The sequence below is a fragment of the Pipistrellus hanaki genome, assembly GCF_964339955.1.
Source record: "Pipistrellus hanaki genome assembly, chromosome: 15".
Classification (NCBI taxonomy): domain Eukaryota; kingdom Metazoa; phylum Chordata; class Mammalia; order Chiroptera; family Vespertilionidae; genus Pipistrellus; species Pipistrellus hanaki.
In genome coordinates, this window is record NC_140517.1 from 5,109,757 (window position 1) to 5,129,380 (window position 19,624).

The window sequence follows — 19,624 nt, forward strand, 5'->3', positions numbered from 1 at the left end:
ACTGGGCATGGAGCCCACAGCCCATGCCTGTGCCCTGACCGGGACTCGAACCTCAACCTCCTGGTTCATAGGTCAATGCTCAGCCACTGAGACATGCCAGCGGGCTCAATATTTCTTAATCGTGAAAACCAGAGGCAAACGTAATGCAAGGAAAACAGAAACGCGTAAAGAAAAAAATCCGCGTCTCCCGGAACCACGGTTCACTTGTCATAACGGAGAGATTACACTCCTGCGCTGTTAACCAAACTCCAAACTGTGTTTAAATGTCACCAGTTTTCCACTGACTTTTTTTGGGGGGGGATGCGGGTGAGGGGGGCAGGATCCAGGATAGCATGTTGCATTTAGCCTTTTAAAATGCTCTGGAATTTTTGGATTCTTTCTTTGGCTTCCTTTTCGGTATCTAGGAATCCGAAAAGCTCAGGGAAAAAAAAAAAAAAAAAAAAAAAAAAAAAAAAAGCTCAGGGGACCTAAGAAACACCTGTGACCCCCTCCGGGATGTCCTGCTTGGTCCCCCCCGCCCCTGGCTTCCAGGAGCCCCCTTGTTCCTGGCTCCTGAGGCCCCTCCCTTCTTGCTCTGAGCCTGGCCGTGGCTGTAAACACGTTTAGGAGCCTGCTCACCAAGACGGCTGTGTGTGCAGGAGGCTGCTGCCAGGCAGTGCTCACTGGGCCTCCGGGGGCAGGGAGAGAGCCGGGAGGGCGTGTCCTGGGCCAGGGAAGAACGCTTCTTAGGGGCTGAGCCTGGGCTGGGACTCTGGTTTCTGACTTCATACAGCGTAGCGTCTGATGGGCAGAGGTGGACACCACTCGCCAAACAAGAGGCTACAGACCACTGCTGGGCCCGGAGCCGGGAAGAACACGGGCGGGGTGGGCAGGGAAGTGCACGTATAACTCCAAACTCACACTCAGGAGGCGCCCCGGAAGCTCCCTAGAACCGGAGGCCTCAAACCCGGGCGTGCGTGAGAACCAGACGCACCCAGACCTTCGAACCAAGTTACCTCCCGGGAGGGGCGATGCTGCTGGTCGAGGGCCCACACGTGGGGTAGCGCCCACCCCACATGATTGGTCTCCCGGATGTCAAGGCGCCGATAAACCCAAGCGGCCCGGATGGCGGATGGCGGATGGCGGATGGCGGATGGCGGATGGCGGATGGCGGATGGCGTCCTGTGCTGGTTTCGCTTTGGAGGGGGAGGAAGTGAGCAACTGGGAAAGTCTGGTGGACACTGCCCTTAACCACCAGGAGGCGGTTGTTGGGGGCGTGGGTAAACAGAACCCAGAAGAGAAAGTGTCCCGTGACCCCAAAGCCACAGGTGCTGGGGACTTCCCGGGGTTTCAGAGGACTGCTGTCTAGACATGACCACAGGCCCCCTGGGCACCCATTGCTTCCCACTCAGCAGGAGAGGGGAGTAAAGGAGAGGGGAGAGGGGAGAGGGGAGGCAAGGGATGCTTTGTGCTTCGAGCAGCGCCCGGGGTACCTTGGTGGCTGCCATCCAGGCCTCCTCTTCCGAGGAGAAGCTGGTCCTAAGTCCCGGGGACGGGGATGTGCCACAGAGGCCGGAGCGGGTGGGTGGCTCAGCAGGCCGCTCCCTGGCCCCTCCGGTGTCGGGCACAGGCTGTGGGCAGGGACAGGCGGTCCTTCCTGCCAGGACTTAGGGCCTCCTGCTCCTCCGCTTGTTCCCTGGTGTGACTTGGGCAGGTTCCTTCACCGTTCTCCTCTTTGGGCCTCCGTGCACGCATCTGCAAAGAGGCGGAATGCTTGCACCTGCCTTTTCAGGGTTCTTCTGAGGGTTAGATGAGATGAATCTGTAGAGCGCATTTAGCACCGGATAGAGGGCCAACAATTCCGTCATCAAGATCCATCGCTATCCCCCCCTTTCTCTGTAGAGAGCACCCCAGGTCAGGAAGGGTTCTCAGTCCCCTCCTCCTGCACAGCCAGCATCTCCTCCCTGTCCCCTCCTGTCCCATCCGGTCCCCTCCTGTCCCCTCCTGTCCCATCCGGTCCCCTCCTGTCCCCTCCTGTCCCATCTGGTCCCCTCCTGTCCCATCCTGTCCCATCCGGTCCCCTCCTGTCCCCTCCTGTCCCATCTGGTCCCCTCCTGTCCCATCCTGTCCCATCCGGTTCCCTCCCTCCTGAGGAGGCAGGGAGAGTGGAATCAGCCCAGGTCCCCTTGCAGGCTCACCCAGGTGAGTCTGACACCCGACAACCCGCGATCCGGCTGCCTGCCACTGCTTGGGACAATTCAGCAGAGACAAGATTGAATCTTTTTTTTTTAAAAAAATAAATTTTATTGATTTTTTACAGAGAGGAAGAGAGAGGGATAGAAAGTTAGAAACATCGATGAGAGAGAAACACTGATCAGCTGCCTCTTGCACACCCCACACTGGGGATGTGCCCACAACCAAGGCACATGCCCCTGGCCGGAATTGAACCCGGGACCTTTCAGTCCGCAGGACGATGCTCTATCCATTGAGCCAAACCGGTTTTGACAAGATTGAGTCTTATGTGAACGTTTATTCCGGCAGCATGGGAGAGCAGCAGGTCATCCATAAAAATCTGTTTTTACCCTCCCCACCCCGCCTCAGAGGCAGCTGCTTATCCTGGGCAGAAGGTCAGAGATTCCACAGGAAAGGAGGAATCCGGGCATGGACACAGGCAGGTATCACGGTCACGGTCACAGGTCACAGGCAATGCAGGCGGGGGTGGGGGGTCGTCCATTGCGGCACCTCGGGGATCAGACCGCCTCAGCCACAAGGTTGCAAATCCTTCCCCGTGGAAAGGCAGTTCTGGGGAAAGGAGGAGGGACCCCAGGCCAGGGGTTGGCTCCCACGTCCTCCGCCAGCAACCCTCAGGCAGGCTAACATGTTCTTCCTCCGCTCTGAGCAGAGCCACCGCGGTTAGCAGCATAGTTCACGGTTCTTACCCTTCTAGCTGCCCCCACCCCCCTATTCTGTGTCTCCCCAACACGTGAACCCTCCCTGCCTCCGTTCCGCACTCAGGAAAGCGGCCTGCGCCCCGGGGCCCCTGGGGGCCCTCGCCGTCCTGGTCCCGCAAAAGTTGCCAAAAGCGGGGCGCTCCGAACGGAGGAGGGCGCGCTGGCCGGCGCCCAGCCCGCGCCTGGGCATCCGCACCCCCACCCAGCGGGGCTGGCACCCAGAAGCCACGTGATTTCCGAGCAGAAGCCGGGCTCTCGGCTCGGCTGGAGCCTCCGGGCGCCCGGTTTCAGTTTCGATCAGAGCGCGCAGGGTGCGGAGGGTGCGCAGGGCGCGGAGCGCGGAGGTGAGGAGCGCGGTGGGCGCGGAGGGTGAGTGCGCGCGGGCTGGGGCTGCGGGGCTGCGGGTTCGGGTGCGAGTGTCTAGCAGAGCGGGGGTGCGGCGATGCGGGGATGCCAGGGGCTCTGGAGCGGGAGGTCCTGGTGTCTATAGGGTGGATGGCAGGATGGACGGGGCGGACGGGCTGGTGGCCGGACGGGCGGATGGAGCGCCGGGGCTGCAGCGGGGCGCAGCGGGGCGCAGCCGGCTCCCGGCGGAGTCTGGGGTTCAGGTGGGAGCCGCGCTGCGCTCCCCTCCACCCCGCCTCCCCGCCTTGGGAGGGACCTGTCCCTGAGGGGCTTCGACCTCCACTGCGGGTTAGAGAACTGCAGGCTCCGCGCTGCTCAGTATGCACCATGCAGACTTTTTAACGGGAAAAAAATAAACTTTATGATGGACAGTTCCAAACGAGCACAAAAATGGAAGGAACAGAAATCCAACTTGCTGGGTCTGATAGAACGAAGCCCCGGGTAACCACCCCTCAGCCATCGCCAGCCCAGGGCCAGCACAGGGTCTCCACCACACCTCATGCCCCCCCCCCCTCTCTCCATATATATATATATATATATATATATATATATATATATATATATATATATATATATATATATATATATATATAATTTATTTAGAGAGATACATCGATTGGTTGCAGAGAGAGAGAGAAACATCAATGATGAGAGGGAGTCATGGTTTGGACTGGGAATGGAGCCCACAACCCGGGCATGTGCCCTTGACCAAAAATTGAACCCGGGACCCTTCAGTCCGTAGGCAGACACTCTATACACTGAGCCAAACCAGCTAGGGACACACTTCATTCTTAAACAGATGTTTGGCAGACACCATAGCATCCCAACCGAAATAGTTCAGAACGAGTTTTTAAAACACACACACAAAACAATGCCACCAGCACACCTTAAACATTTTAATGGGACACTCTCCAGACTGTTTCTAATGAGCATTTGAACCTCGTACGTAATAGGTGGATCCATGGGTGTCCTTTTCCTACTTGCTTTTTGCTTTTCCATGTCACTTTTAGTCACTGTTCTCTCCGGGGAGAGAACTTGCTGGGGTGGCCATTTGGGGAGCCCCCCCCGCCCCCCTCGCCCCTTCAGCACCATTTTCATCATTTTGGGTTCTTTCTTTTCCTCTTTGAATGACTGGGGGTTCTGCTGTCTTTTTTGAAAATACGTTTTAACGATTTCAGAGAGGAGGGGAAAAGGAGAGAGCAACATCAATGATGAGAGAGAACCATCGATTGGCTGCCTCCTGTAGCCCCGCCCCCTCACCTCACACTGGGGATCGAGCCCACAACCGGGGTATGTGCCTTGACCCGGTACCAAACCATGACCTCCTGGTTGATAGGTGGACGCTCAGCCACTGAGCCGAAGGGCTCTGCCATCTTACAAAGCTGTTTGAGAACCAGTGCCTCCTAGTCTCACAAACTGGGCGTGGCGGGAGGCGGGGTGGGGTGTACCCCCACCAACGCCTTCAGGCTCTCCTTCTCTCTAAGAAGCCATGAGCCCAGAAAAGCACTCGACTGGGTCTCCCGCTGGAGAACGGGGGGATGTAAAGCTGATGGTGGGAAGGTAGGTACGTCCAGATTCTCCATCCTACGTGCCTTCCCCAAACCTTACTGGCCTGCAGCGCCTCTGGCCAGGGACTATGCCCACCTGGTTTGTCTCCAGACGGGGCGCCAGCTCCGCTGCCTGCATGGTGGGCAGGTAGACCCGGGCCTCAGCCCTTGCGTTTGCTGGTCACTGTGGACTAACTCCGGGCGTACCTGGGAGATATTGAGGCCGGCTCCAGACTACCGCAATGAAGCAAACGCTTTTTGGTTTCCCCGTACACTATCCCATAATCTATTAAATGTGCAATAGTATTATGTCTTTAAAAACAATGGACAGTCCGGCCGGCATGGCTCAGGGATTGAGCATCAACCCATGAACCAAGAGGTCCCTAGTTTGATCCCCGGTGAGGGCACATGCCCCGTCAGGAGCATGCAGGAGGCAACTGATCAATGTTTCTATCTCTCTATCCCTTTCCCTTCCTCTCTCTAAAATATCAATGAGCCCTAACTGGTTTGGCTCAGTGGCTAGAGCTTTGGGCTGCAGACTGAAGAGTCCCGGGTTCGATTCCGGTCAAGGGCATGTCTCCTGGTTCGGGCACATCCCTAATAGGGAGTGTGCAGGAGGCAGCTGATCGATGTTTCTCTCTCATCGATGTTTCTGGCTCTCTATCCCTCTCCCTTCCTCTCTGAATAAAATCAATAATATATATATATTTTTTAAAAAGATAAAATATCAATGAAAACATTTTTTAAAAAAAGCACAAAAAAACAACGTACATACCTTGATTAAAAAGTACTTGATTTCCCAAAATGCTAACCATCCTCTGAGCCCTCAGCCAGTCGTTAGCTTTTTGCCGGTGGAGGGTCTTCCTTGCTGTTGATGACAATGCAATGTCTGCGAAGGGCAGTAAACACGGATGCACGCCTGCATCCCACCTGTCAGGACCTCCCTTTCTCATGTGTAAAGCGGGGAAGATAACATGTCCTTTGGGGGGTGTTTCATGGGCTGGAGGAGATGAGTGTGAGGTGTGCCCCGTGCACGGTCATGAGCTCACCATGAAAGCGGACCCCAGCAGGGAGTCCGGCCGGAGGCAGAGGTGACTGTGGGCGCAGGGCCTGCTGCCCCTCCTCACACCCCATCACGCTCCCTTCCCTCTGAGGAAGACACAAAATGTCTTCGGAAGCCTTTCCCCGGCTGTTGTGGATTAAACTCGTGCCCCCAAAAGAGTGCCGCGGGGACCTCAGCATGCGGCTTTATTTGGAAATAGCGTCAGAGCAGATGCCATTGGCTAAGATGAGATCACCCTGGAGTCGGTGGGTGGGCCCCTCCTTGGGTCTGGCTGGCGTCCTTACAGAAGAAGAGATGAATGTGAGGTAGACCTCCAGGAAAGATGTTACGTGAAGCCAGAGGCAGAGCCTGGGATAATGAGTCAAGTCAGGGAATTCCAAGAATTGTTGGTAACCACCAAAAGCTGGGAGAGGAGAGGGAGGGTTCTTCCCTCAAACCTGATGTTGTTATTGTTGTTTTAATCTTCCTCTGAGGATATTTTTCCTTTTTTTTTTTTCTCTTTTTCCCCCAGTTTTATTGAGATATAACAGCCATATAACACTATATTAGTTTTAGGTGTACAACATGATTGGCTATACATATATATTACCCAATGATTACCACAGTAAGTTTAGTTAACATCCATCATGTCACATAGTTACAATATTTTCTTTTTCTTTTCTTTTTTTGTGAGAGTGGAAGAGAGAGGGAAAGAGAGAGAAATCTCTGTGTAAGAGACACACCGATTGGTTGCCTCCTGCACACGACCCTGCCAGGGCCAAGGTCCCTGCCCTTGACCAGGAATCGAACCAGGGAGCCTTCGGTCCGCAGGCGGACACTCTATCCACGGAGCCACACCGGCCAGGGCCCTGCTGACATCTTCATGTCAGACTTCAGGCCTCCAGAAAGTGAGGGAATATATCTCTGTCATTTGAACCCTCCCAGACGATGGCCCTGGGTCACCACTGGACCAAAGCTGGGACCCCAGTCCCCGCTCCCAGAACCTCCCCTCTGCCTTCACGCAGAGCCATCCCAGTGACAAAGCAAGCTAATACCAGGGCAAAGACTTGGTAAAAACAAAACAAAACAAAACAAAACTTTCCGTGGGTGTCCTGAGGATGTGGGCTACTGGTTCTCTTTACCGGATTTATTTTTTGAGTGTTGGCTGGTAGCCCCAAGTTTACCTTGGCGGCAACTCAGTCTGCAAGCTGTCTCTCAGAAACGCCTAGACCTGCCCAGGACTTTTACGAGGGTAGGGGAGCCAAACCGACAGCAATGGCAGAAGCGACATCTTTGTTTTTGGGAATGGCGGTTTTGCAGCTTATTTTATACCCTCGAACCAAAGGAGGAGACAGGTGGTCGGTCAGGGAGGCGAGAGAACGCCAAGGGATTGGGTAAAAAGTAAAACACGGGCCTCTTTTCCATTGGTGGCTACGGGACATTAACAGTTAACATGGCCCTAACCAGTTTGGCTCAGTGGATAGTTCGTCGGACTGTGGACTCAAGGGTCCCAGGTTCGATTCTGGTCAAGGGCATGTGCCTTGGTTGTGGGCATATCCCCAGTAGGGGGTGTGCAGGAGGCAGCTGATGGATGATTCTCTTTCATCGATGTTTCTAACTCTCTTTCCCTCTCTCTTCCTCTCTGTGAAAAAATCAATAAAATATATTTAAACACACACACACACACACACACACACACACACACACAAAATAGTTAGCATGTACACACATAGAGATGGTACTCAGGGGACAGGGTAACAATGACATGTGGAGTGGTCTCTGCTCTGGTCCCTGGCTCTGAGGCGTCTGAGAAAGGACCTTACTTAGACATGGCAAAGGTGTACTGTCTGGGATGCCTTTTGGTGTTTGGGATGAGGTTCTAACCAACGGAGCCCCCCCGCCAGGGCTCTTTGCTTTTTAATAGCGACATAGCATTGCACTGTCTGGTTAGTCCACACTTGATTTAATTACTGTGGTGTATTTCGGTTGTTTCCCGCCTCTCGCTGTTCTAAACAGTGCCATACAGAATATCCTTGTTGCCCTGGCTGGTTTGGCTCAGTGGGTAAAGTGTTGGCCTGCAGACTGAAGGGTTCCGGGTTCGATTCTGGTCAAGGGCACATGCCAAGGTTGCTAGCTCGATCGCCGGTGGGAGGCATTCAGGAGGCAGCTGATCGGTGACTCTCATCATTGGTGTTTCTCTCTCTCTCTCTCCCTCTCCCTCTCCCTTCATCTCTGAAATCAGTAAAATCAATCAAAATGTATATATATATATATATATTTAATAAACCTTTATTGTTCATATTATTACAAACGAAAATGTATATATATTTTTAAAAAGAATACACTTGTTCAAGCATCACTTGTACAGATGTGGGACTATTTCTTTTTCTGGCCTGATGCTCTGGCTAGAACTTCCGGCCCTCTGCTGAGCAGAAGTGGTGAGAGTGGGCTCCTTGCCTTGTTACTGAGCCCATCTTAGAGGCAGAGCTTTGAGGCTCTCACAGTGAGTAGGTTTGCTGTGGGTTTTTCATATCAGGCTTTTCTTACATGGAAGCAGTTTCCTTTTAGCTCCAGTTTGTCGGATATTTTTTTTTTATCATGAAAGTGTGTTGACTTTTGTCAAGTGCTTTTTTTCTGCCTTGATTGAGATGATTGCATAGTATTTCCCCTTCCTTTTGTTGACTCGATGTATTACATGGACCAGTTTTCATATGTTGAAACATCTTTGCATGCCAGGAGTAAATTCCACTTGGTCATGGTATGTAAGTTTTTTAACAGGCTGCTGGCTTTATTTTACTCGTATATCGTTGGAAGATTTTTTTTTTTTCAACGATGATTATACAGGAAGTTGGTCTATAGTTCTCTTGTAATGGCTTTGTCTGGTTTTGATATCAAGGTAATGCTGGCCTAGAAGGAGTTGGGAATTGTTCCTTCTCTTCGATTTTGGAACATTTTAAGAAGGACTGGCATCAGTTCTGTTTTAAACGTTTGGTAGAATTTACCAGTGAAGCCATCAGGTGTTGAGAGCTTTTTTGTTACTGATTCCTCTCCTTACTAGTTGTAGGTCTACTGAGATTTTCTTCTTTGGGATCTAGTGACGGGAGGTTTTGTGTTTCCAGGATTTTGTCCATTTCATCTAGGTTATTGAATTTGTTGGCTCACGATTGTTCATAGCACTCTTTTAAAAAAATATTGTTATTGATTTTAGAGAGGAAGGGAGAAGGATAGAGAGATAGAAACATCAGTGAGAATCATTGATCAGCTGCCTCCTGAATGCCTCCTTCTGGGGATGGAGCTCGAAACCCAGGCGTGGACCCTTGGCCAGAATTGAACCTGGGACCCTTCAGTCCGTAGGCTGACACTCTATCCACTGAGCCAAACTGGCTAGGACAGTGGTTGGCAAACCGCGGCTCAAGCCATATGCGGCTCTTTGGCCCCTTGAGTGTGGCTCTTCCACAAAACACCACATGCGGGTGCGACTGAAACTTCGTGGCCCATGTGCAGAAGTCGGTTTTCGGCCTGAGTGTCTCCTACGCGCAGTCACTTTCTCATGTAGTATTTGAGTGCCCTGGTGTTTAATGTCTGGCTCCTGAGAGGGAAGAGGGAGGACATGAAGGGGGCAGCCAGACAGGCACAGGCCCCTGTTAATGTCCTGGAAGTCACGTCAGCTCCAGGGGGAGGCGCTTGCAACAATGGAGGGCGGTGTGCCAGCACTGGCCTCCCTCCTCTTTGCCTGCCCCTCTGAGATAGATCCGAGGCAGCAAGCCGCCCTCAGAGCACACGTCCCCAATATCTCCACCCACCCTGGCTCCTCCCTGCCATGTGCAAGCTGCTCCAGGGACACGTGCAGGGCCCCTGACCCGCGGCTGAGGGGTGGGACTGCTACTGAACCATGAACTGGATGAATCACAGTGTCCAGACCAAGCCCTCCCCTGGGAGCTGCCAGGTACCAACACGGCTGTGCCAGAGATGCTGCCCATGACGGCATTGTCCATGGGGGGAGGTGGATTGCTGGTTCTTTCTGCTCCCCCATCTTCCCAGAATCCTCTCCTGGACATTCAGTTTTATAAGGTGTTTGAGACCATGCTGTTAAGTTAATCTCTTAGGGCCGTGGTCGGCAAACTCAGCAGCCCACAGAGCCAACTATCAGCAGGACAACGATTGAGATTTCTTTTTTTTGAGAGCCACATGTTTTAAACGTAAACGTCTTCTAACGCCACTTCTTCAAAACAGACTCGCCCAGGCTGTGGTGTTTTGTGGAAGAGCCACCCTCAAGGGGCCAAAGAGCCGCGTGTGGCTCGCGAGCTGCGGTTTGCCGACCACGGTCTTAGGGGATTGGCCAGATGTAGAGGCTGCAGGCAGCTGGGCAGCATCCTGATTCCCCATCGTCCACCTGCTGGGGGAAGGGATGGGGCCTGGACCAGCACCAGACCCCGAGCCCCAGCCGCCCTTGGCCTTGGCAATGCCTCGGTCCCTGCGGTGAAACGGAGGAGAGGACGTTCCAGTCTTGGGAAACCGGTACTCGGGGCCGGTCGGCCAGCGTCTCGGCATCTTGTTTGGCGAGTTAGCTTGCCATTTTGTGTGTTTGCTGGGAGTCTTGTGGCCAGAGCGGCCACTGGAATGGAGTCATAGAGTAAGTCCGTTGTCTCCTTCAGTTCTGTGTCATCCTCCTTGGTTAGTCAAGGAGAAGGTGCTCATATCTGCAACACTTCACACACACATTTTTTTTTCCTTGTTAATCCTCACCGGAAGATACCTTCCCCCTTGGTTTTTAGAGAGCGTGGAAGAGAGAGAGACAGAGAAGAGAAACATCGATGTGAAAGAGACACATTCATTAGTTGCCTCCCACACAAACTACTGGGGATTGAGCCTGCAGCCAGACCGGAATCAAACCTGGGACCCTTCAGTCCGCAGGCAGACGCTCTACCCACTGAGCTAAACGGGCCAGCGTGCCTCGCACGCTCCTGATCTCTGTTTCAGCCGTGGGAGCCAGGCTCCCAGTCCGAGTCCCGGGGAGGCAGCAATGCTGGCCTCCAGCTCAGCAGCATCGCTTTGGGTTTGTTCTCCTTGGGTTCCTTGTTGGAGTGACTTTCCGTGGGCGGTGAAGGGTTCTGTAGAAAGCAGCATGAAAGGGGAAATGACTTCTAGAAAAATCCTGAGGTGTGAAACCCTGCTGCGCAGATCAGGCGAAGGTATTCTCAGACCTGGGGAGGAAGTTTGGAAATGACACACCTCCCCTGAGAGGCGTGATTGTGAAACCTTGAGGTTATGTGTCTCTGCAATGTTTAGAACGATCCAGAGGAGCAAGGAGATGTCTTATAAGCAGAAAGATAATAAGCCTCCATGGGGATGACCATTTGGTTTGGAAAGAAGACCATTTGCTGACAGTAGGATGGAAAGGACCTCTGGATTCAGTTAGGTTTTAAAATAATAAAAATTAAAAAAAAAACAACACACATTTAAAAAATATATTTTATTGACTTTTTACAGAGAGGAAAGGAGAGGGATAGAGAATCAGAAACATCGATGAGAAATATTGACTTAGCTGCATTTTGCACACTCCTTAACTGGGGATGTGCCCGCAACCAAGGTACACGCTCTTGACCAGAATCGAACCTGGGACCCTTGAGCTCCCAGGCCAACACTCTATCCACTGAACCAAACCGGTTAGGGCAACACACACATTTTTATTGATTTCAGAGAGGAAGGGAGGGAGAGAGAGAGAGAAACATCAATGATGACAGAGAATCATTGATGGCAGCCCAGGCATGTATCTTGCCCGGGAATTGAACTGTGACCTCCTGGTTCATGGGTCGATGTTCAACCACTGAGCCATGCTGGCCGGGCTCGATGAGGTTTTAAATCCAATGCTTTGCTTCTGGGCTTTGCAGAGTCCGCTTATTCTTCCGATGAAAGGAGGAAACGCCTGCCTGGAAAGGTGTTTGGGGACCCACGGAGGAAATACAGGTGCAAGGCTGTGGCACGGTGCCCAGCCTGGGAGTTCGTAATGGGCATGGCACGTGTGGGAGCTCGCCAGCATCCTCACAGGCCTCCCTGTCCCCTCCCGGCGCTCTGCACTCCACACGTAGTAACGTCTCCAGCTCCCATGGGGCCTTGGGAAGTACCCCCACTTGCCAATGAGGAGACTCTGGTACAGAGCGGTTCAGACACTTGCCTTAGGTTGCACAGCATCAAATGTTGAATCAGGATCGGGACCCAAGCCTCCTGACCCCTCGGGCTCTTTTGTCAGTGCCACGGATCCCTGGGAGCGGGGCTTGCTTGATGTACAAGTGAACCGTGGCTCAGAGCGGGCAGGGACCTGTGTCCCCAGCAATTTGGGGTAGTGGTGCTCAGAGCCCAGGCTCCAGCCTGCCAATCCCCCAGGCCTTTCTCCTGGCTCTGTTTGATGTGTCTGGGCACTGTCGGCTGCCATGGGATTGGTTCAGGTGAGGCACCCCAGAAGCAGAATTCCTCTTCTCAACTTCAGAGGGCTCAGCCTTCTGCTCATTCATCTGCTGGATTCTTCCACATTAAAAAAAAAATAGTATTCATTTTAAACCACGCAAGTGATACATGACGAAATCCTCTTTGCAAAAAAGCTAAACACCTTCTATAGCACAACATTACTTGCTGCCCCCGCCCCAGCCCGGTCCTTTCCCAGTTCGGGTAACCGGTTTGGCGTGTCGCCTTCCGGGAAAGTTAAACCTTCCCGTAAGAAAAAGCATACTGATTGCCAGGCCCTGTGCCAGGCACGTCACCCGCAGCACCTCAAGTAAGCCCCACTACAGCCGTGGGAGGCAGGTGCTGTCATTCTCCTCATTTTACCCACGAGAAGATCGAGGCTCAGAGAGGCTACACGACTGGCCTGAGGCCACACAGCACGGCCGGTAAATGGTGGAAAGACTCGTCCCACCCCTAGACAGCCTCGTTCCAAACTCATGCTCTTCACCTCTAAGCCACTGGTTCCCAACCTTCCTGATGCCGCGGCCCTTTAATACAGCTCCTCATGTGGTGGTGACCCCACCCATAACATTATCTTCGTTGCTACTTCATAACTGTGATTTTGCTGCTGTTAATGAATCGTAATGTAAATATCTGTGTTTTCCGATGGTCTTAGGCTCTACAGCAGAGGTTCCCAAACTTGTTTGTGCCGTAGACCCCTTGCCATGTTTTTCGGTTTTGGGTAGACCCCCTACTTACCTGATATTGATTTTTTTTTGTAAATTTCTAACTGTAGTGAAGTTTAGTGTTAAAATTTAATAAAAAATAATGTACCTACTTTTCTCCGGCATTCTCAAACAAAATAACACTGATTCACTATAATTTGTATGATAAACTACCAGTTTATATTTTTAAAAATATTTTCTCAGCACTTTCCTATTCAAGATTCAGGAAACGAATGAACGTATTTTTCTCACATTCATATTTATAGAGTGACGAATTGAACAAGTCGGTGCAAGTTCACGAAGCTTTGAGACAAAAATTGGCAAGAATGTTTACTGCGCGTATGCTTGTAACAAGATGATACTGGTATATCATTATGTGCAGGTTTTTATCCTACAACTTACACAATTTTATAAACATATATAATAAATATTTTACTTCATAGGTACTTTTATAAATAATTTATATGTTTTTATATTATAAGATAATATGATGTAAGTAAATAGGTACTATCAGTGTATGTTGAGATCCACTATCGTGGACCCCCATTTTCATTTCATGGACCCCCAAATTTTTTTTTCGCTGACGTAGACCCCTTGCAGGTTGTCATAGACCCCTGGGGGTCGATATAGACCACTTTGGGAATCACTGCTCTACAGCAACGGTTCTCAACCTGTGGGTCACGACTGTAGAGCCTAGACCATCGGAAAACACACATATTTACATTATGATTCATTTATTGTAGCAAAATCACAGTTATGACATAGCAACGAAAATAATTTAATGGTTGGGGATCACTACCACATGAGGAGCTGTATTTTTAAAAAATATATATTTTATTGATTTTTTACAGAGAGGAGGAGAGAGGGATAGAGAGCTAGAAACGTCGATGAGAGAGAAACATCGACTAGCTGCCTCTTGCACACCCCTACCGGGGATGTGCCCACAACCAACGTACATGCCCCTGACCGGAATCGAACTTGGGACCTTTCAGTCCGCAGACCAATGCTCTACCGCTGAGCCAAACCGGTTTCGGCGAGGAGCTGTATTAAAGGGTCGCCGGCATTAGGAAGGTTGGGAACCACTGCTCTAAGCTATAAAAACAGGTTATGCTAGACCTGGGCTTTAGTTCATGTGTATTTTTTAAGGCAAATGATATCATACTGAGCAGATCCGGACTCCACGTGGCTTATTTAGTCAACAGCGTGTCCCGAGGAGCCAGCTGCGCTGACACAATCCACCAAGCGTTGTTGTCGGTCTGCGACAGGCTTGCCTCGCCCGGCGATTCCCGCGGCTCTCGCTGCGCCCTCTGTGGAGGGAGCGGTGCGTTGGTTGGTGGGGTCAAAGCGTGGTTGCCCTTTAAGTGTTCGAAGTCCGGGCTAATTGGCCCTCGGAGGTGGGCAGACCCATTCTCAGGCCGTGAGTCTGAATTCAGGGTCCAGCGTCTCTCTCCTTTAGATCTCAAGGCTCCTTCCATCCCCAGCTCCCTGCTGTCCCCCTGAACTTGAAAACGGACCCAAGGTCTGGGATCCTTTTTGACCAGCTGGTCATCTGCGTGGGAGGCGGAGAGGGGATTTCCAGCCTGAGCTTCATTTTCTGTTTGGTGTCTGTGCTGAGCCTGGGCCTTTGTTTGAGGACTTGGCAGAGCCACGGGGTGGGCATGGGGTGCCAAGGAGCCGGCCAGAGGCGTGGGGTGGACTTCAAACTCAGCGAGGGTTAGTCATTGAGAGACTCATCTATATATGGCCACCGTGAGCAATGGAATTTTAAAAAAAAAAATTTTTTTATTGATTTCAGAGAGGAAGGGAGAGAGAGAGAGAAAAAGAGAGAGAGAGAGAGAAAGGAACATCAATGATGAGAGAGAATCATAGATCGGATGCCTCCTGCACGCCCCACACTGGGGATGGAACCTGCAACCCGGGCCTGTGCCCTGACCGGGATTCGAACTGGGACCTCCTTCTTCATAGGTCGATGCTCAACCCCTGAGCCATGCCAGCCAGGCTGAGTAACGGAGATCTTTCATGGTTTATGTAAAGGTGTTGAGCTTTTTGCTAAGGGAATTGAGTCACATATTACTCATGTGGTTGAACATGAACTCCTTTTTTTTTTTTTTTTTTTAATTGAATGACCAGAAGGCCGGGCCCTCTGACGCCGAGAACCCCTGGGCTCTGGTCTGTGGAGGGACAGGGCTTCCTGGCAGGGAGCACGGAGCCAGCCTCTCCCCCTGGGCGTGGAGAGGTGGCGCCATGGCCTCGCCATCCCGTGGGGAGTTTCCAGACGTACAGACACCTGTGGTCCACACTCCACGGTGGGGCTGTGATTGGCCAGGGGCGTGGCCGGTTGGCATTTCCTCAAGACCCGGATGGCCGTGCGGTGCAGAGGCGCTTGGGAAGAAGGGGCTGGCAGGTCCAGGGAGAGGCCTCCACAGGCCCAGGGCCGCGCCGGGCGGGAGCCTCGTGGTGGAGAACTCACCAGTCCTTCCTGTGGGCGCTGGGCCCACGCTGCCGGGCCTGAGCGGGGGGCACAGGCCACTGTCTGGCCACCTGCTGATCCAGCCAGGCCAGGGCTGGCCCAGGGCTCCGTGGACCCAGCGGAGGGTGAGTCTGGAAGCCCTAGAGGCAGAAATCCTTTGGTAGAAAGGCCGGGGAGGGGAGGAGGCGGGGACCCCGACTCCCAGGTCCCCGTTGGACTTGGCACAGGGGCCGCCCAGGCCTGAGGCCCAGAGGGCTCTCTCTTCGGAGCGCCTTCCACCCCCAGACGTCTCCGAGGTGAGGAGCTGTTGGTTCGATGTTTGTTCAAATTGCAGCTCTGTGACTTGGCGGCTGGGGACTCGGGCAGGCCCCCTCGCCGGGGAGCCTCGGTGTCTGCGTCGGTAAGGCCCTGTGACCGTGCAGCTCCTGAGACCTGCAGGACGCTGTCCTTGTGAGGGACAGGAAAGAGGACGGTGCTCATCACATCTTCACTCCCCATGGAAACGGGCTGTCCAGCCCCCCCCACCCCGCTCTGTCACCCGGTGGGTGAGGGAGGCGATGGCTGGTCACAGTTCCCAGAAGGTGGGCCCCGTGGGCCCATGAGCGGAGGGTGCCTTCTGTGCCCGCCTCCCAGAAAGAGGCCGCTGGTCCGTCCGGCCCTGTCGTTGCTTCTCCTCTGCTGAGAATGCCGGAAAGGTCTTCCCTCCCAGGGCCTCGGTTTCCCCGTCTGTAAAATGGGCCTGGCATGGCCCCCGTGGTCGGAGGCTCCCGGCTCTGTCCCCTTCCCAGCTGGCTCGGCGCCTGCACAGCCTCAGGCCCCGGTTAGGGAGCCTGCGGCGGGCAGAGCCTGGCTTCTCCGTGGCGGCCCCGCAGGCCGTGGCAAGGGGGTTTGGAGAGGACGGGAGGGCCCCCAGGCCTGGCCTGCTCCCTTAGCCCCTAGAAACCGGCTTCGATGGCACTTTCTCATCTTCTGAGCTATTTCTGTCCGAGTGCCTTTCTTATCACCCCTCCCGCCAGCCACACACTTCCCATCCCTGAGGTCAGCCCTCGCCGCCCCTTTCCCTGCCCCTCCCCTCCCAGTGCCCGTCCTCCGCTGCCCTCTCCGTCCTCCCTTCTGTCACCCCGGCCAGGAGCCAGGGGCTGAGTTTGGGGTCTGCCCTGGGGACCAGGCTACCAGGCCCCCATGGCCCTCCTCCTCAGCCTGACTGCCTCCCTTCCCAGGCCCTTACCCAGAGCAGCTAAGGCAGGGCATGCACCCCTTGTAGGAAGGAGGAAGGGGGTCCCCCACAAACCTGGGACCTGCGAGCACTGCACTTGTCTGTCCTTACCGCACAGCCCCATGGGGGCTCCCCATAACCCAAGCCGGGGGAGTCAGGAAGAGGAAAGAGCCACAGGAACAATGGCCAGGAGTCTGCGGGTCCAGTCATATCCTCCCCGCCCGCCCTCCCTCCCTTCCTTCCTCGCACCTGGTGTTGGGCTTCTTCAGACACAGTGACTCCTCTGGTACACTGGCTGACAGCTACGGAGCCTTCCCCATGTGCCTGGGCCACGAGGGGTTTTGCCTCCTCATCTCCCAACAACCTTTTCAGCTAGAGAGGATTCGTGCCCGCACAGCAGGCACTATGCCTGCTCCCTCTCGCCTCTGCTGGATCCCGTAATCGGCAGTCCCTTCTCTCCTCCCATTCCCCCCGCATGGGTGTGGACCATAACCGCTGCACCCTTTCCCCAATGGATTTCCCATTACCGACTGCCTCTGGCTATAACCCCTCCCTCTCCCACCCACTGGGCAACACCCATAGCCAGGGACAGGCAGATTGGCAGATGAGGAAGGCAGCTATGCTAACCACTATACCACCAACGCCCCCAGATTGGCAGATAAGGGGTCTAATGGGCCAGTCCCCTGCTGCTTGGCAGGACAAGCTCTTGAGTGAGACAGGCCATTGCCTGGCCACCTGCTGGCTCTGGGGACCCCTGGGCCCTGGGAAGGGCGCATCTGGAAACCCTAGAGGGTCTTGGGTGGAGAGTCCCATGGCTCACACTCCAGAGCTCCCCACGCACACACGGGTCAGGCTGGAACCAGCTGTTCCTGAAACCACCTTCTTGTGTAGCCTTGCTCTCCACCCTGTTCTGCCTCCCTCGCTCCTCAGTAAGTCACATTTATAGACACGTGTCTCGGGCTCCGCTTCTGGAAGCCTGACCCGGAGCATCCCCATTCTGCAGATGAGCACACTGAGGTGCCAAGGGGTGAAGTAGCCTGACCAGAGTTCCACAGCGGCGACTGGGAGAGACGCAAACCCAGGGCCCCGGGGCCAAGGTGTTTCCTCTGATCCAGAAGCCGATACTGCCCCTGCCCTCGCAGTGTCCCCTGCCTGCTGAGGGGGGAGCTGCCTGCTCCCCAGAGGCCATGGCCGCGCAGTGGCAAGACCTGCCGTGGAAGGGAACAGAGGGAGCGCTACGGAGGGAAGCCCAGGGGAGAGCGGGCCTGGCCTGGCAGGGAGGGCAGCCAGGAAGCCTAAAAGATTAAATAAAGAAGGTAGCCAGAGACCGGGATGCTGGGATACAGGCTTTTATTGGAGAGAGGGGTACCTCCGCCGGCTGCTTCCAGAGAGAAAGAGGCCGGAAGAAACCCGGGGTCTACTTTTAAGGGGAGGATAGGGGACGGGGCTCAGGGTACTCAGTGCACGCCGATTGGTGATTAGGGACCTAGGGGCTTAGGAATGGGGGGCGGGAGCTTAGGGTATCTGGCAGGTGCTGATTGGTGGTTCAGTGCCCAGGTATGTCTGGCCGCAGGTGGTGTTTATGTCTGTCCATCAACTGGAGGAAGGGAGGATCTACAAAGACCGCCCTGAGAAGGGAGAGCCAGCTGGGTCTGGAAGGAGATGGAGGTGTTTGCGAGGTGGAGGAAGAGGATGTGCCAGGCAGGGTGTTGGGAAAGGACCGGAGGTGGGGCTGTGGGTGTTGTCATGGTGTGTGCGGGCCAGCGGGGCCTGGAACCAGCGGGCGAGGGCCCATCTTCTATCACCCTCTGCGCCCCTCGGACGCCTTGGGAAGTCGTAAGAAGGTGGCACGACTTTCCCTGGGAGGCAGGACAAGCCGCGAGGAGGCTGAGAGAGAAAAGAGGCGAGACCAGAAGGGAGTCTTAGAAATAACTTGGGCCAGATGTGTGTACACACATGTGTTCTTGTGTGCATATGTGTGCGTGCATCTGTGCGTGTGTTCTGTGTGTGTCTGTGTGCTTGCATGCGTGCATGTGTGTGGGCTGGAGGTGGGGCTCTCCAGACGAAGGGAGCAGCCAGCACACACGCCCTGGGCCGCAGTGAGGGGAGTGGCCTGAGCTCTCCACTCCCTCCTCTACCCTACTTTTATGTTTCTTCCAGGAGTCATGTATTTAGAAACATGCACAGTTATTTTTTTTTTTCTTACACAAATGCAGCTTACTCTTTATCCTGTTCTGCCCTGGTTCTTTCTTTTCTTTCCTTTTTTTAAAATATATTTTATTGATTTTTTTTTTATATAGATAGGAAGGGAGAGGGATAGAAAGCTAGAAACGTTGATGAGAGAGAAACATTGATCAGCTGCCTCCTGCACACCCCCCACTGGGGTGTGCCCGCAACCAAGGTACATGCCCTTGACCGGAATCGAACCTGGGACCCTTCAGTCCGCAGGCTGATGCTCTATCCACTGAGCCGCACCACTTTCGGCCCTGGTTCTTTTTTTTTTTTTTTAAATGAAATATATCTTGGACATTGATCCACGCCATTCCACTTAGTTCCGCTGCTTGTTTTTCACAGGCTGCATAGGATTTCAGTGTGTAAACACACCATCATTGATGACCAATTAGTTAAGGTTTTTTCCCAGTCTTTTCTTATTATAACTAAGGCCACATCAGATATACTAGAGCATATGTGACTAGATGAATTATGAAAATCCCTATAGGCTAAATCCTATGGAACTGCTAGGTGTGGTTATGTGGGATCTGTTGGAAGGTGGAGGTCGTATCTATTTACACTCTTACAGCAACGCCTCAAAATGCCAGTTAATTCACAGCCTTCCCACGGAGTATCC

At 53.5% G+C, this 19,624-nt stretch overlaps 1 protein-coding gene across 3 annotated transcripts in view; it reads left to right on the forward strand.

Annotated features, from left to right (window-relative positions):
• Nucleotides 1-3,168: 3,168 nt before the first annotated feature.
• Nucleotides 3,169-19,624, forward strand: part of NLRC5 (NLR family CARD domain containing 5) — a 213,857-nt gene continuing 197,401 nt past the window's right edge. For 2 of the 3 annotated variants that reach the window (XR_014792916.1, XR_014792917.1), the window contains exon 1: nucleotides 3,169-3,274. The gene's annotated coding sequence lies outside the window, so the exon portion shown is untranslated. Of the gene's footprint in view, nucleotides 3,300-19,624 lie in introns of all 3 variants that reach the window. The other variant, XR_014792918.1, reaches the window with a different exon arrangement.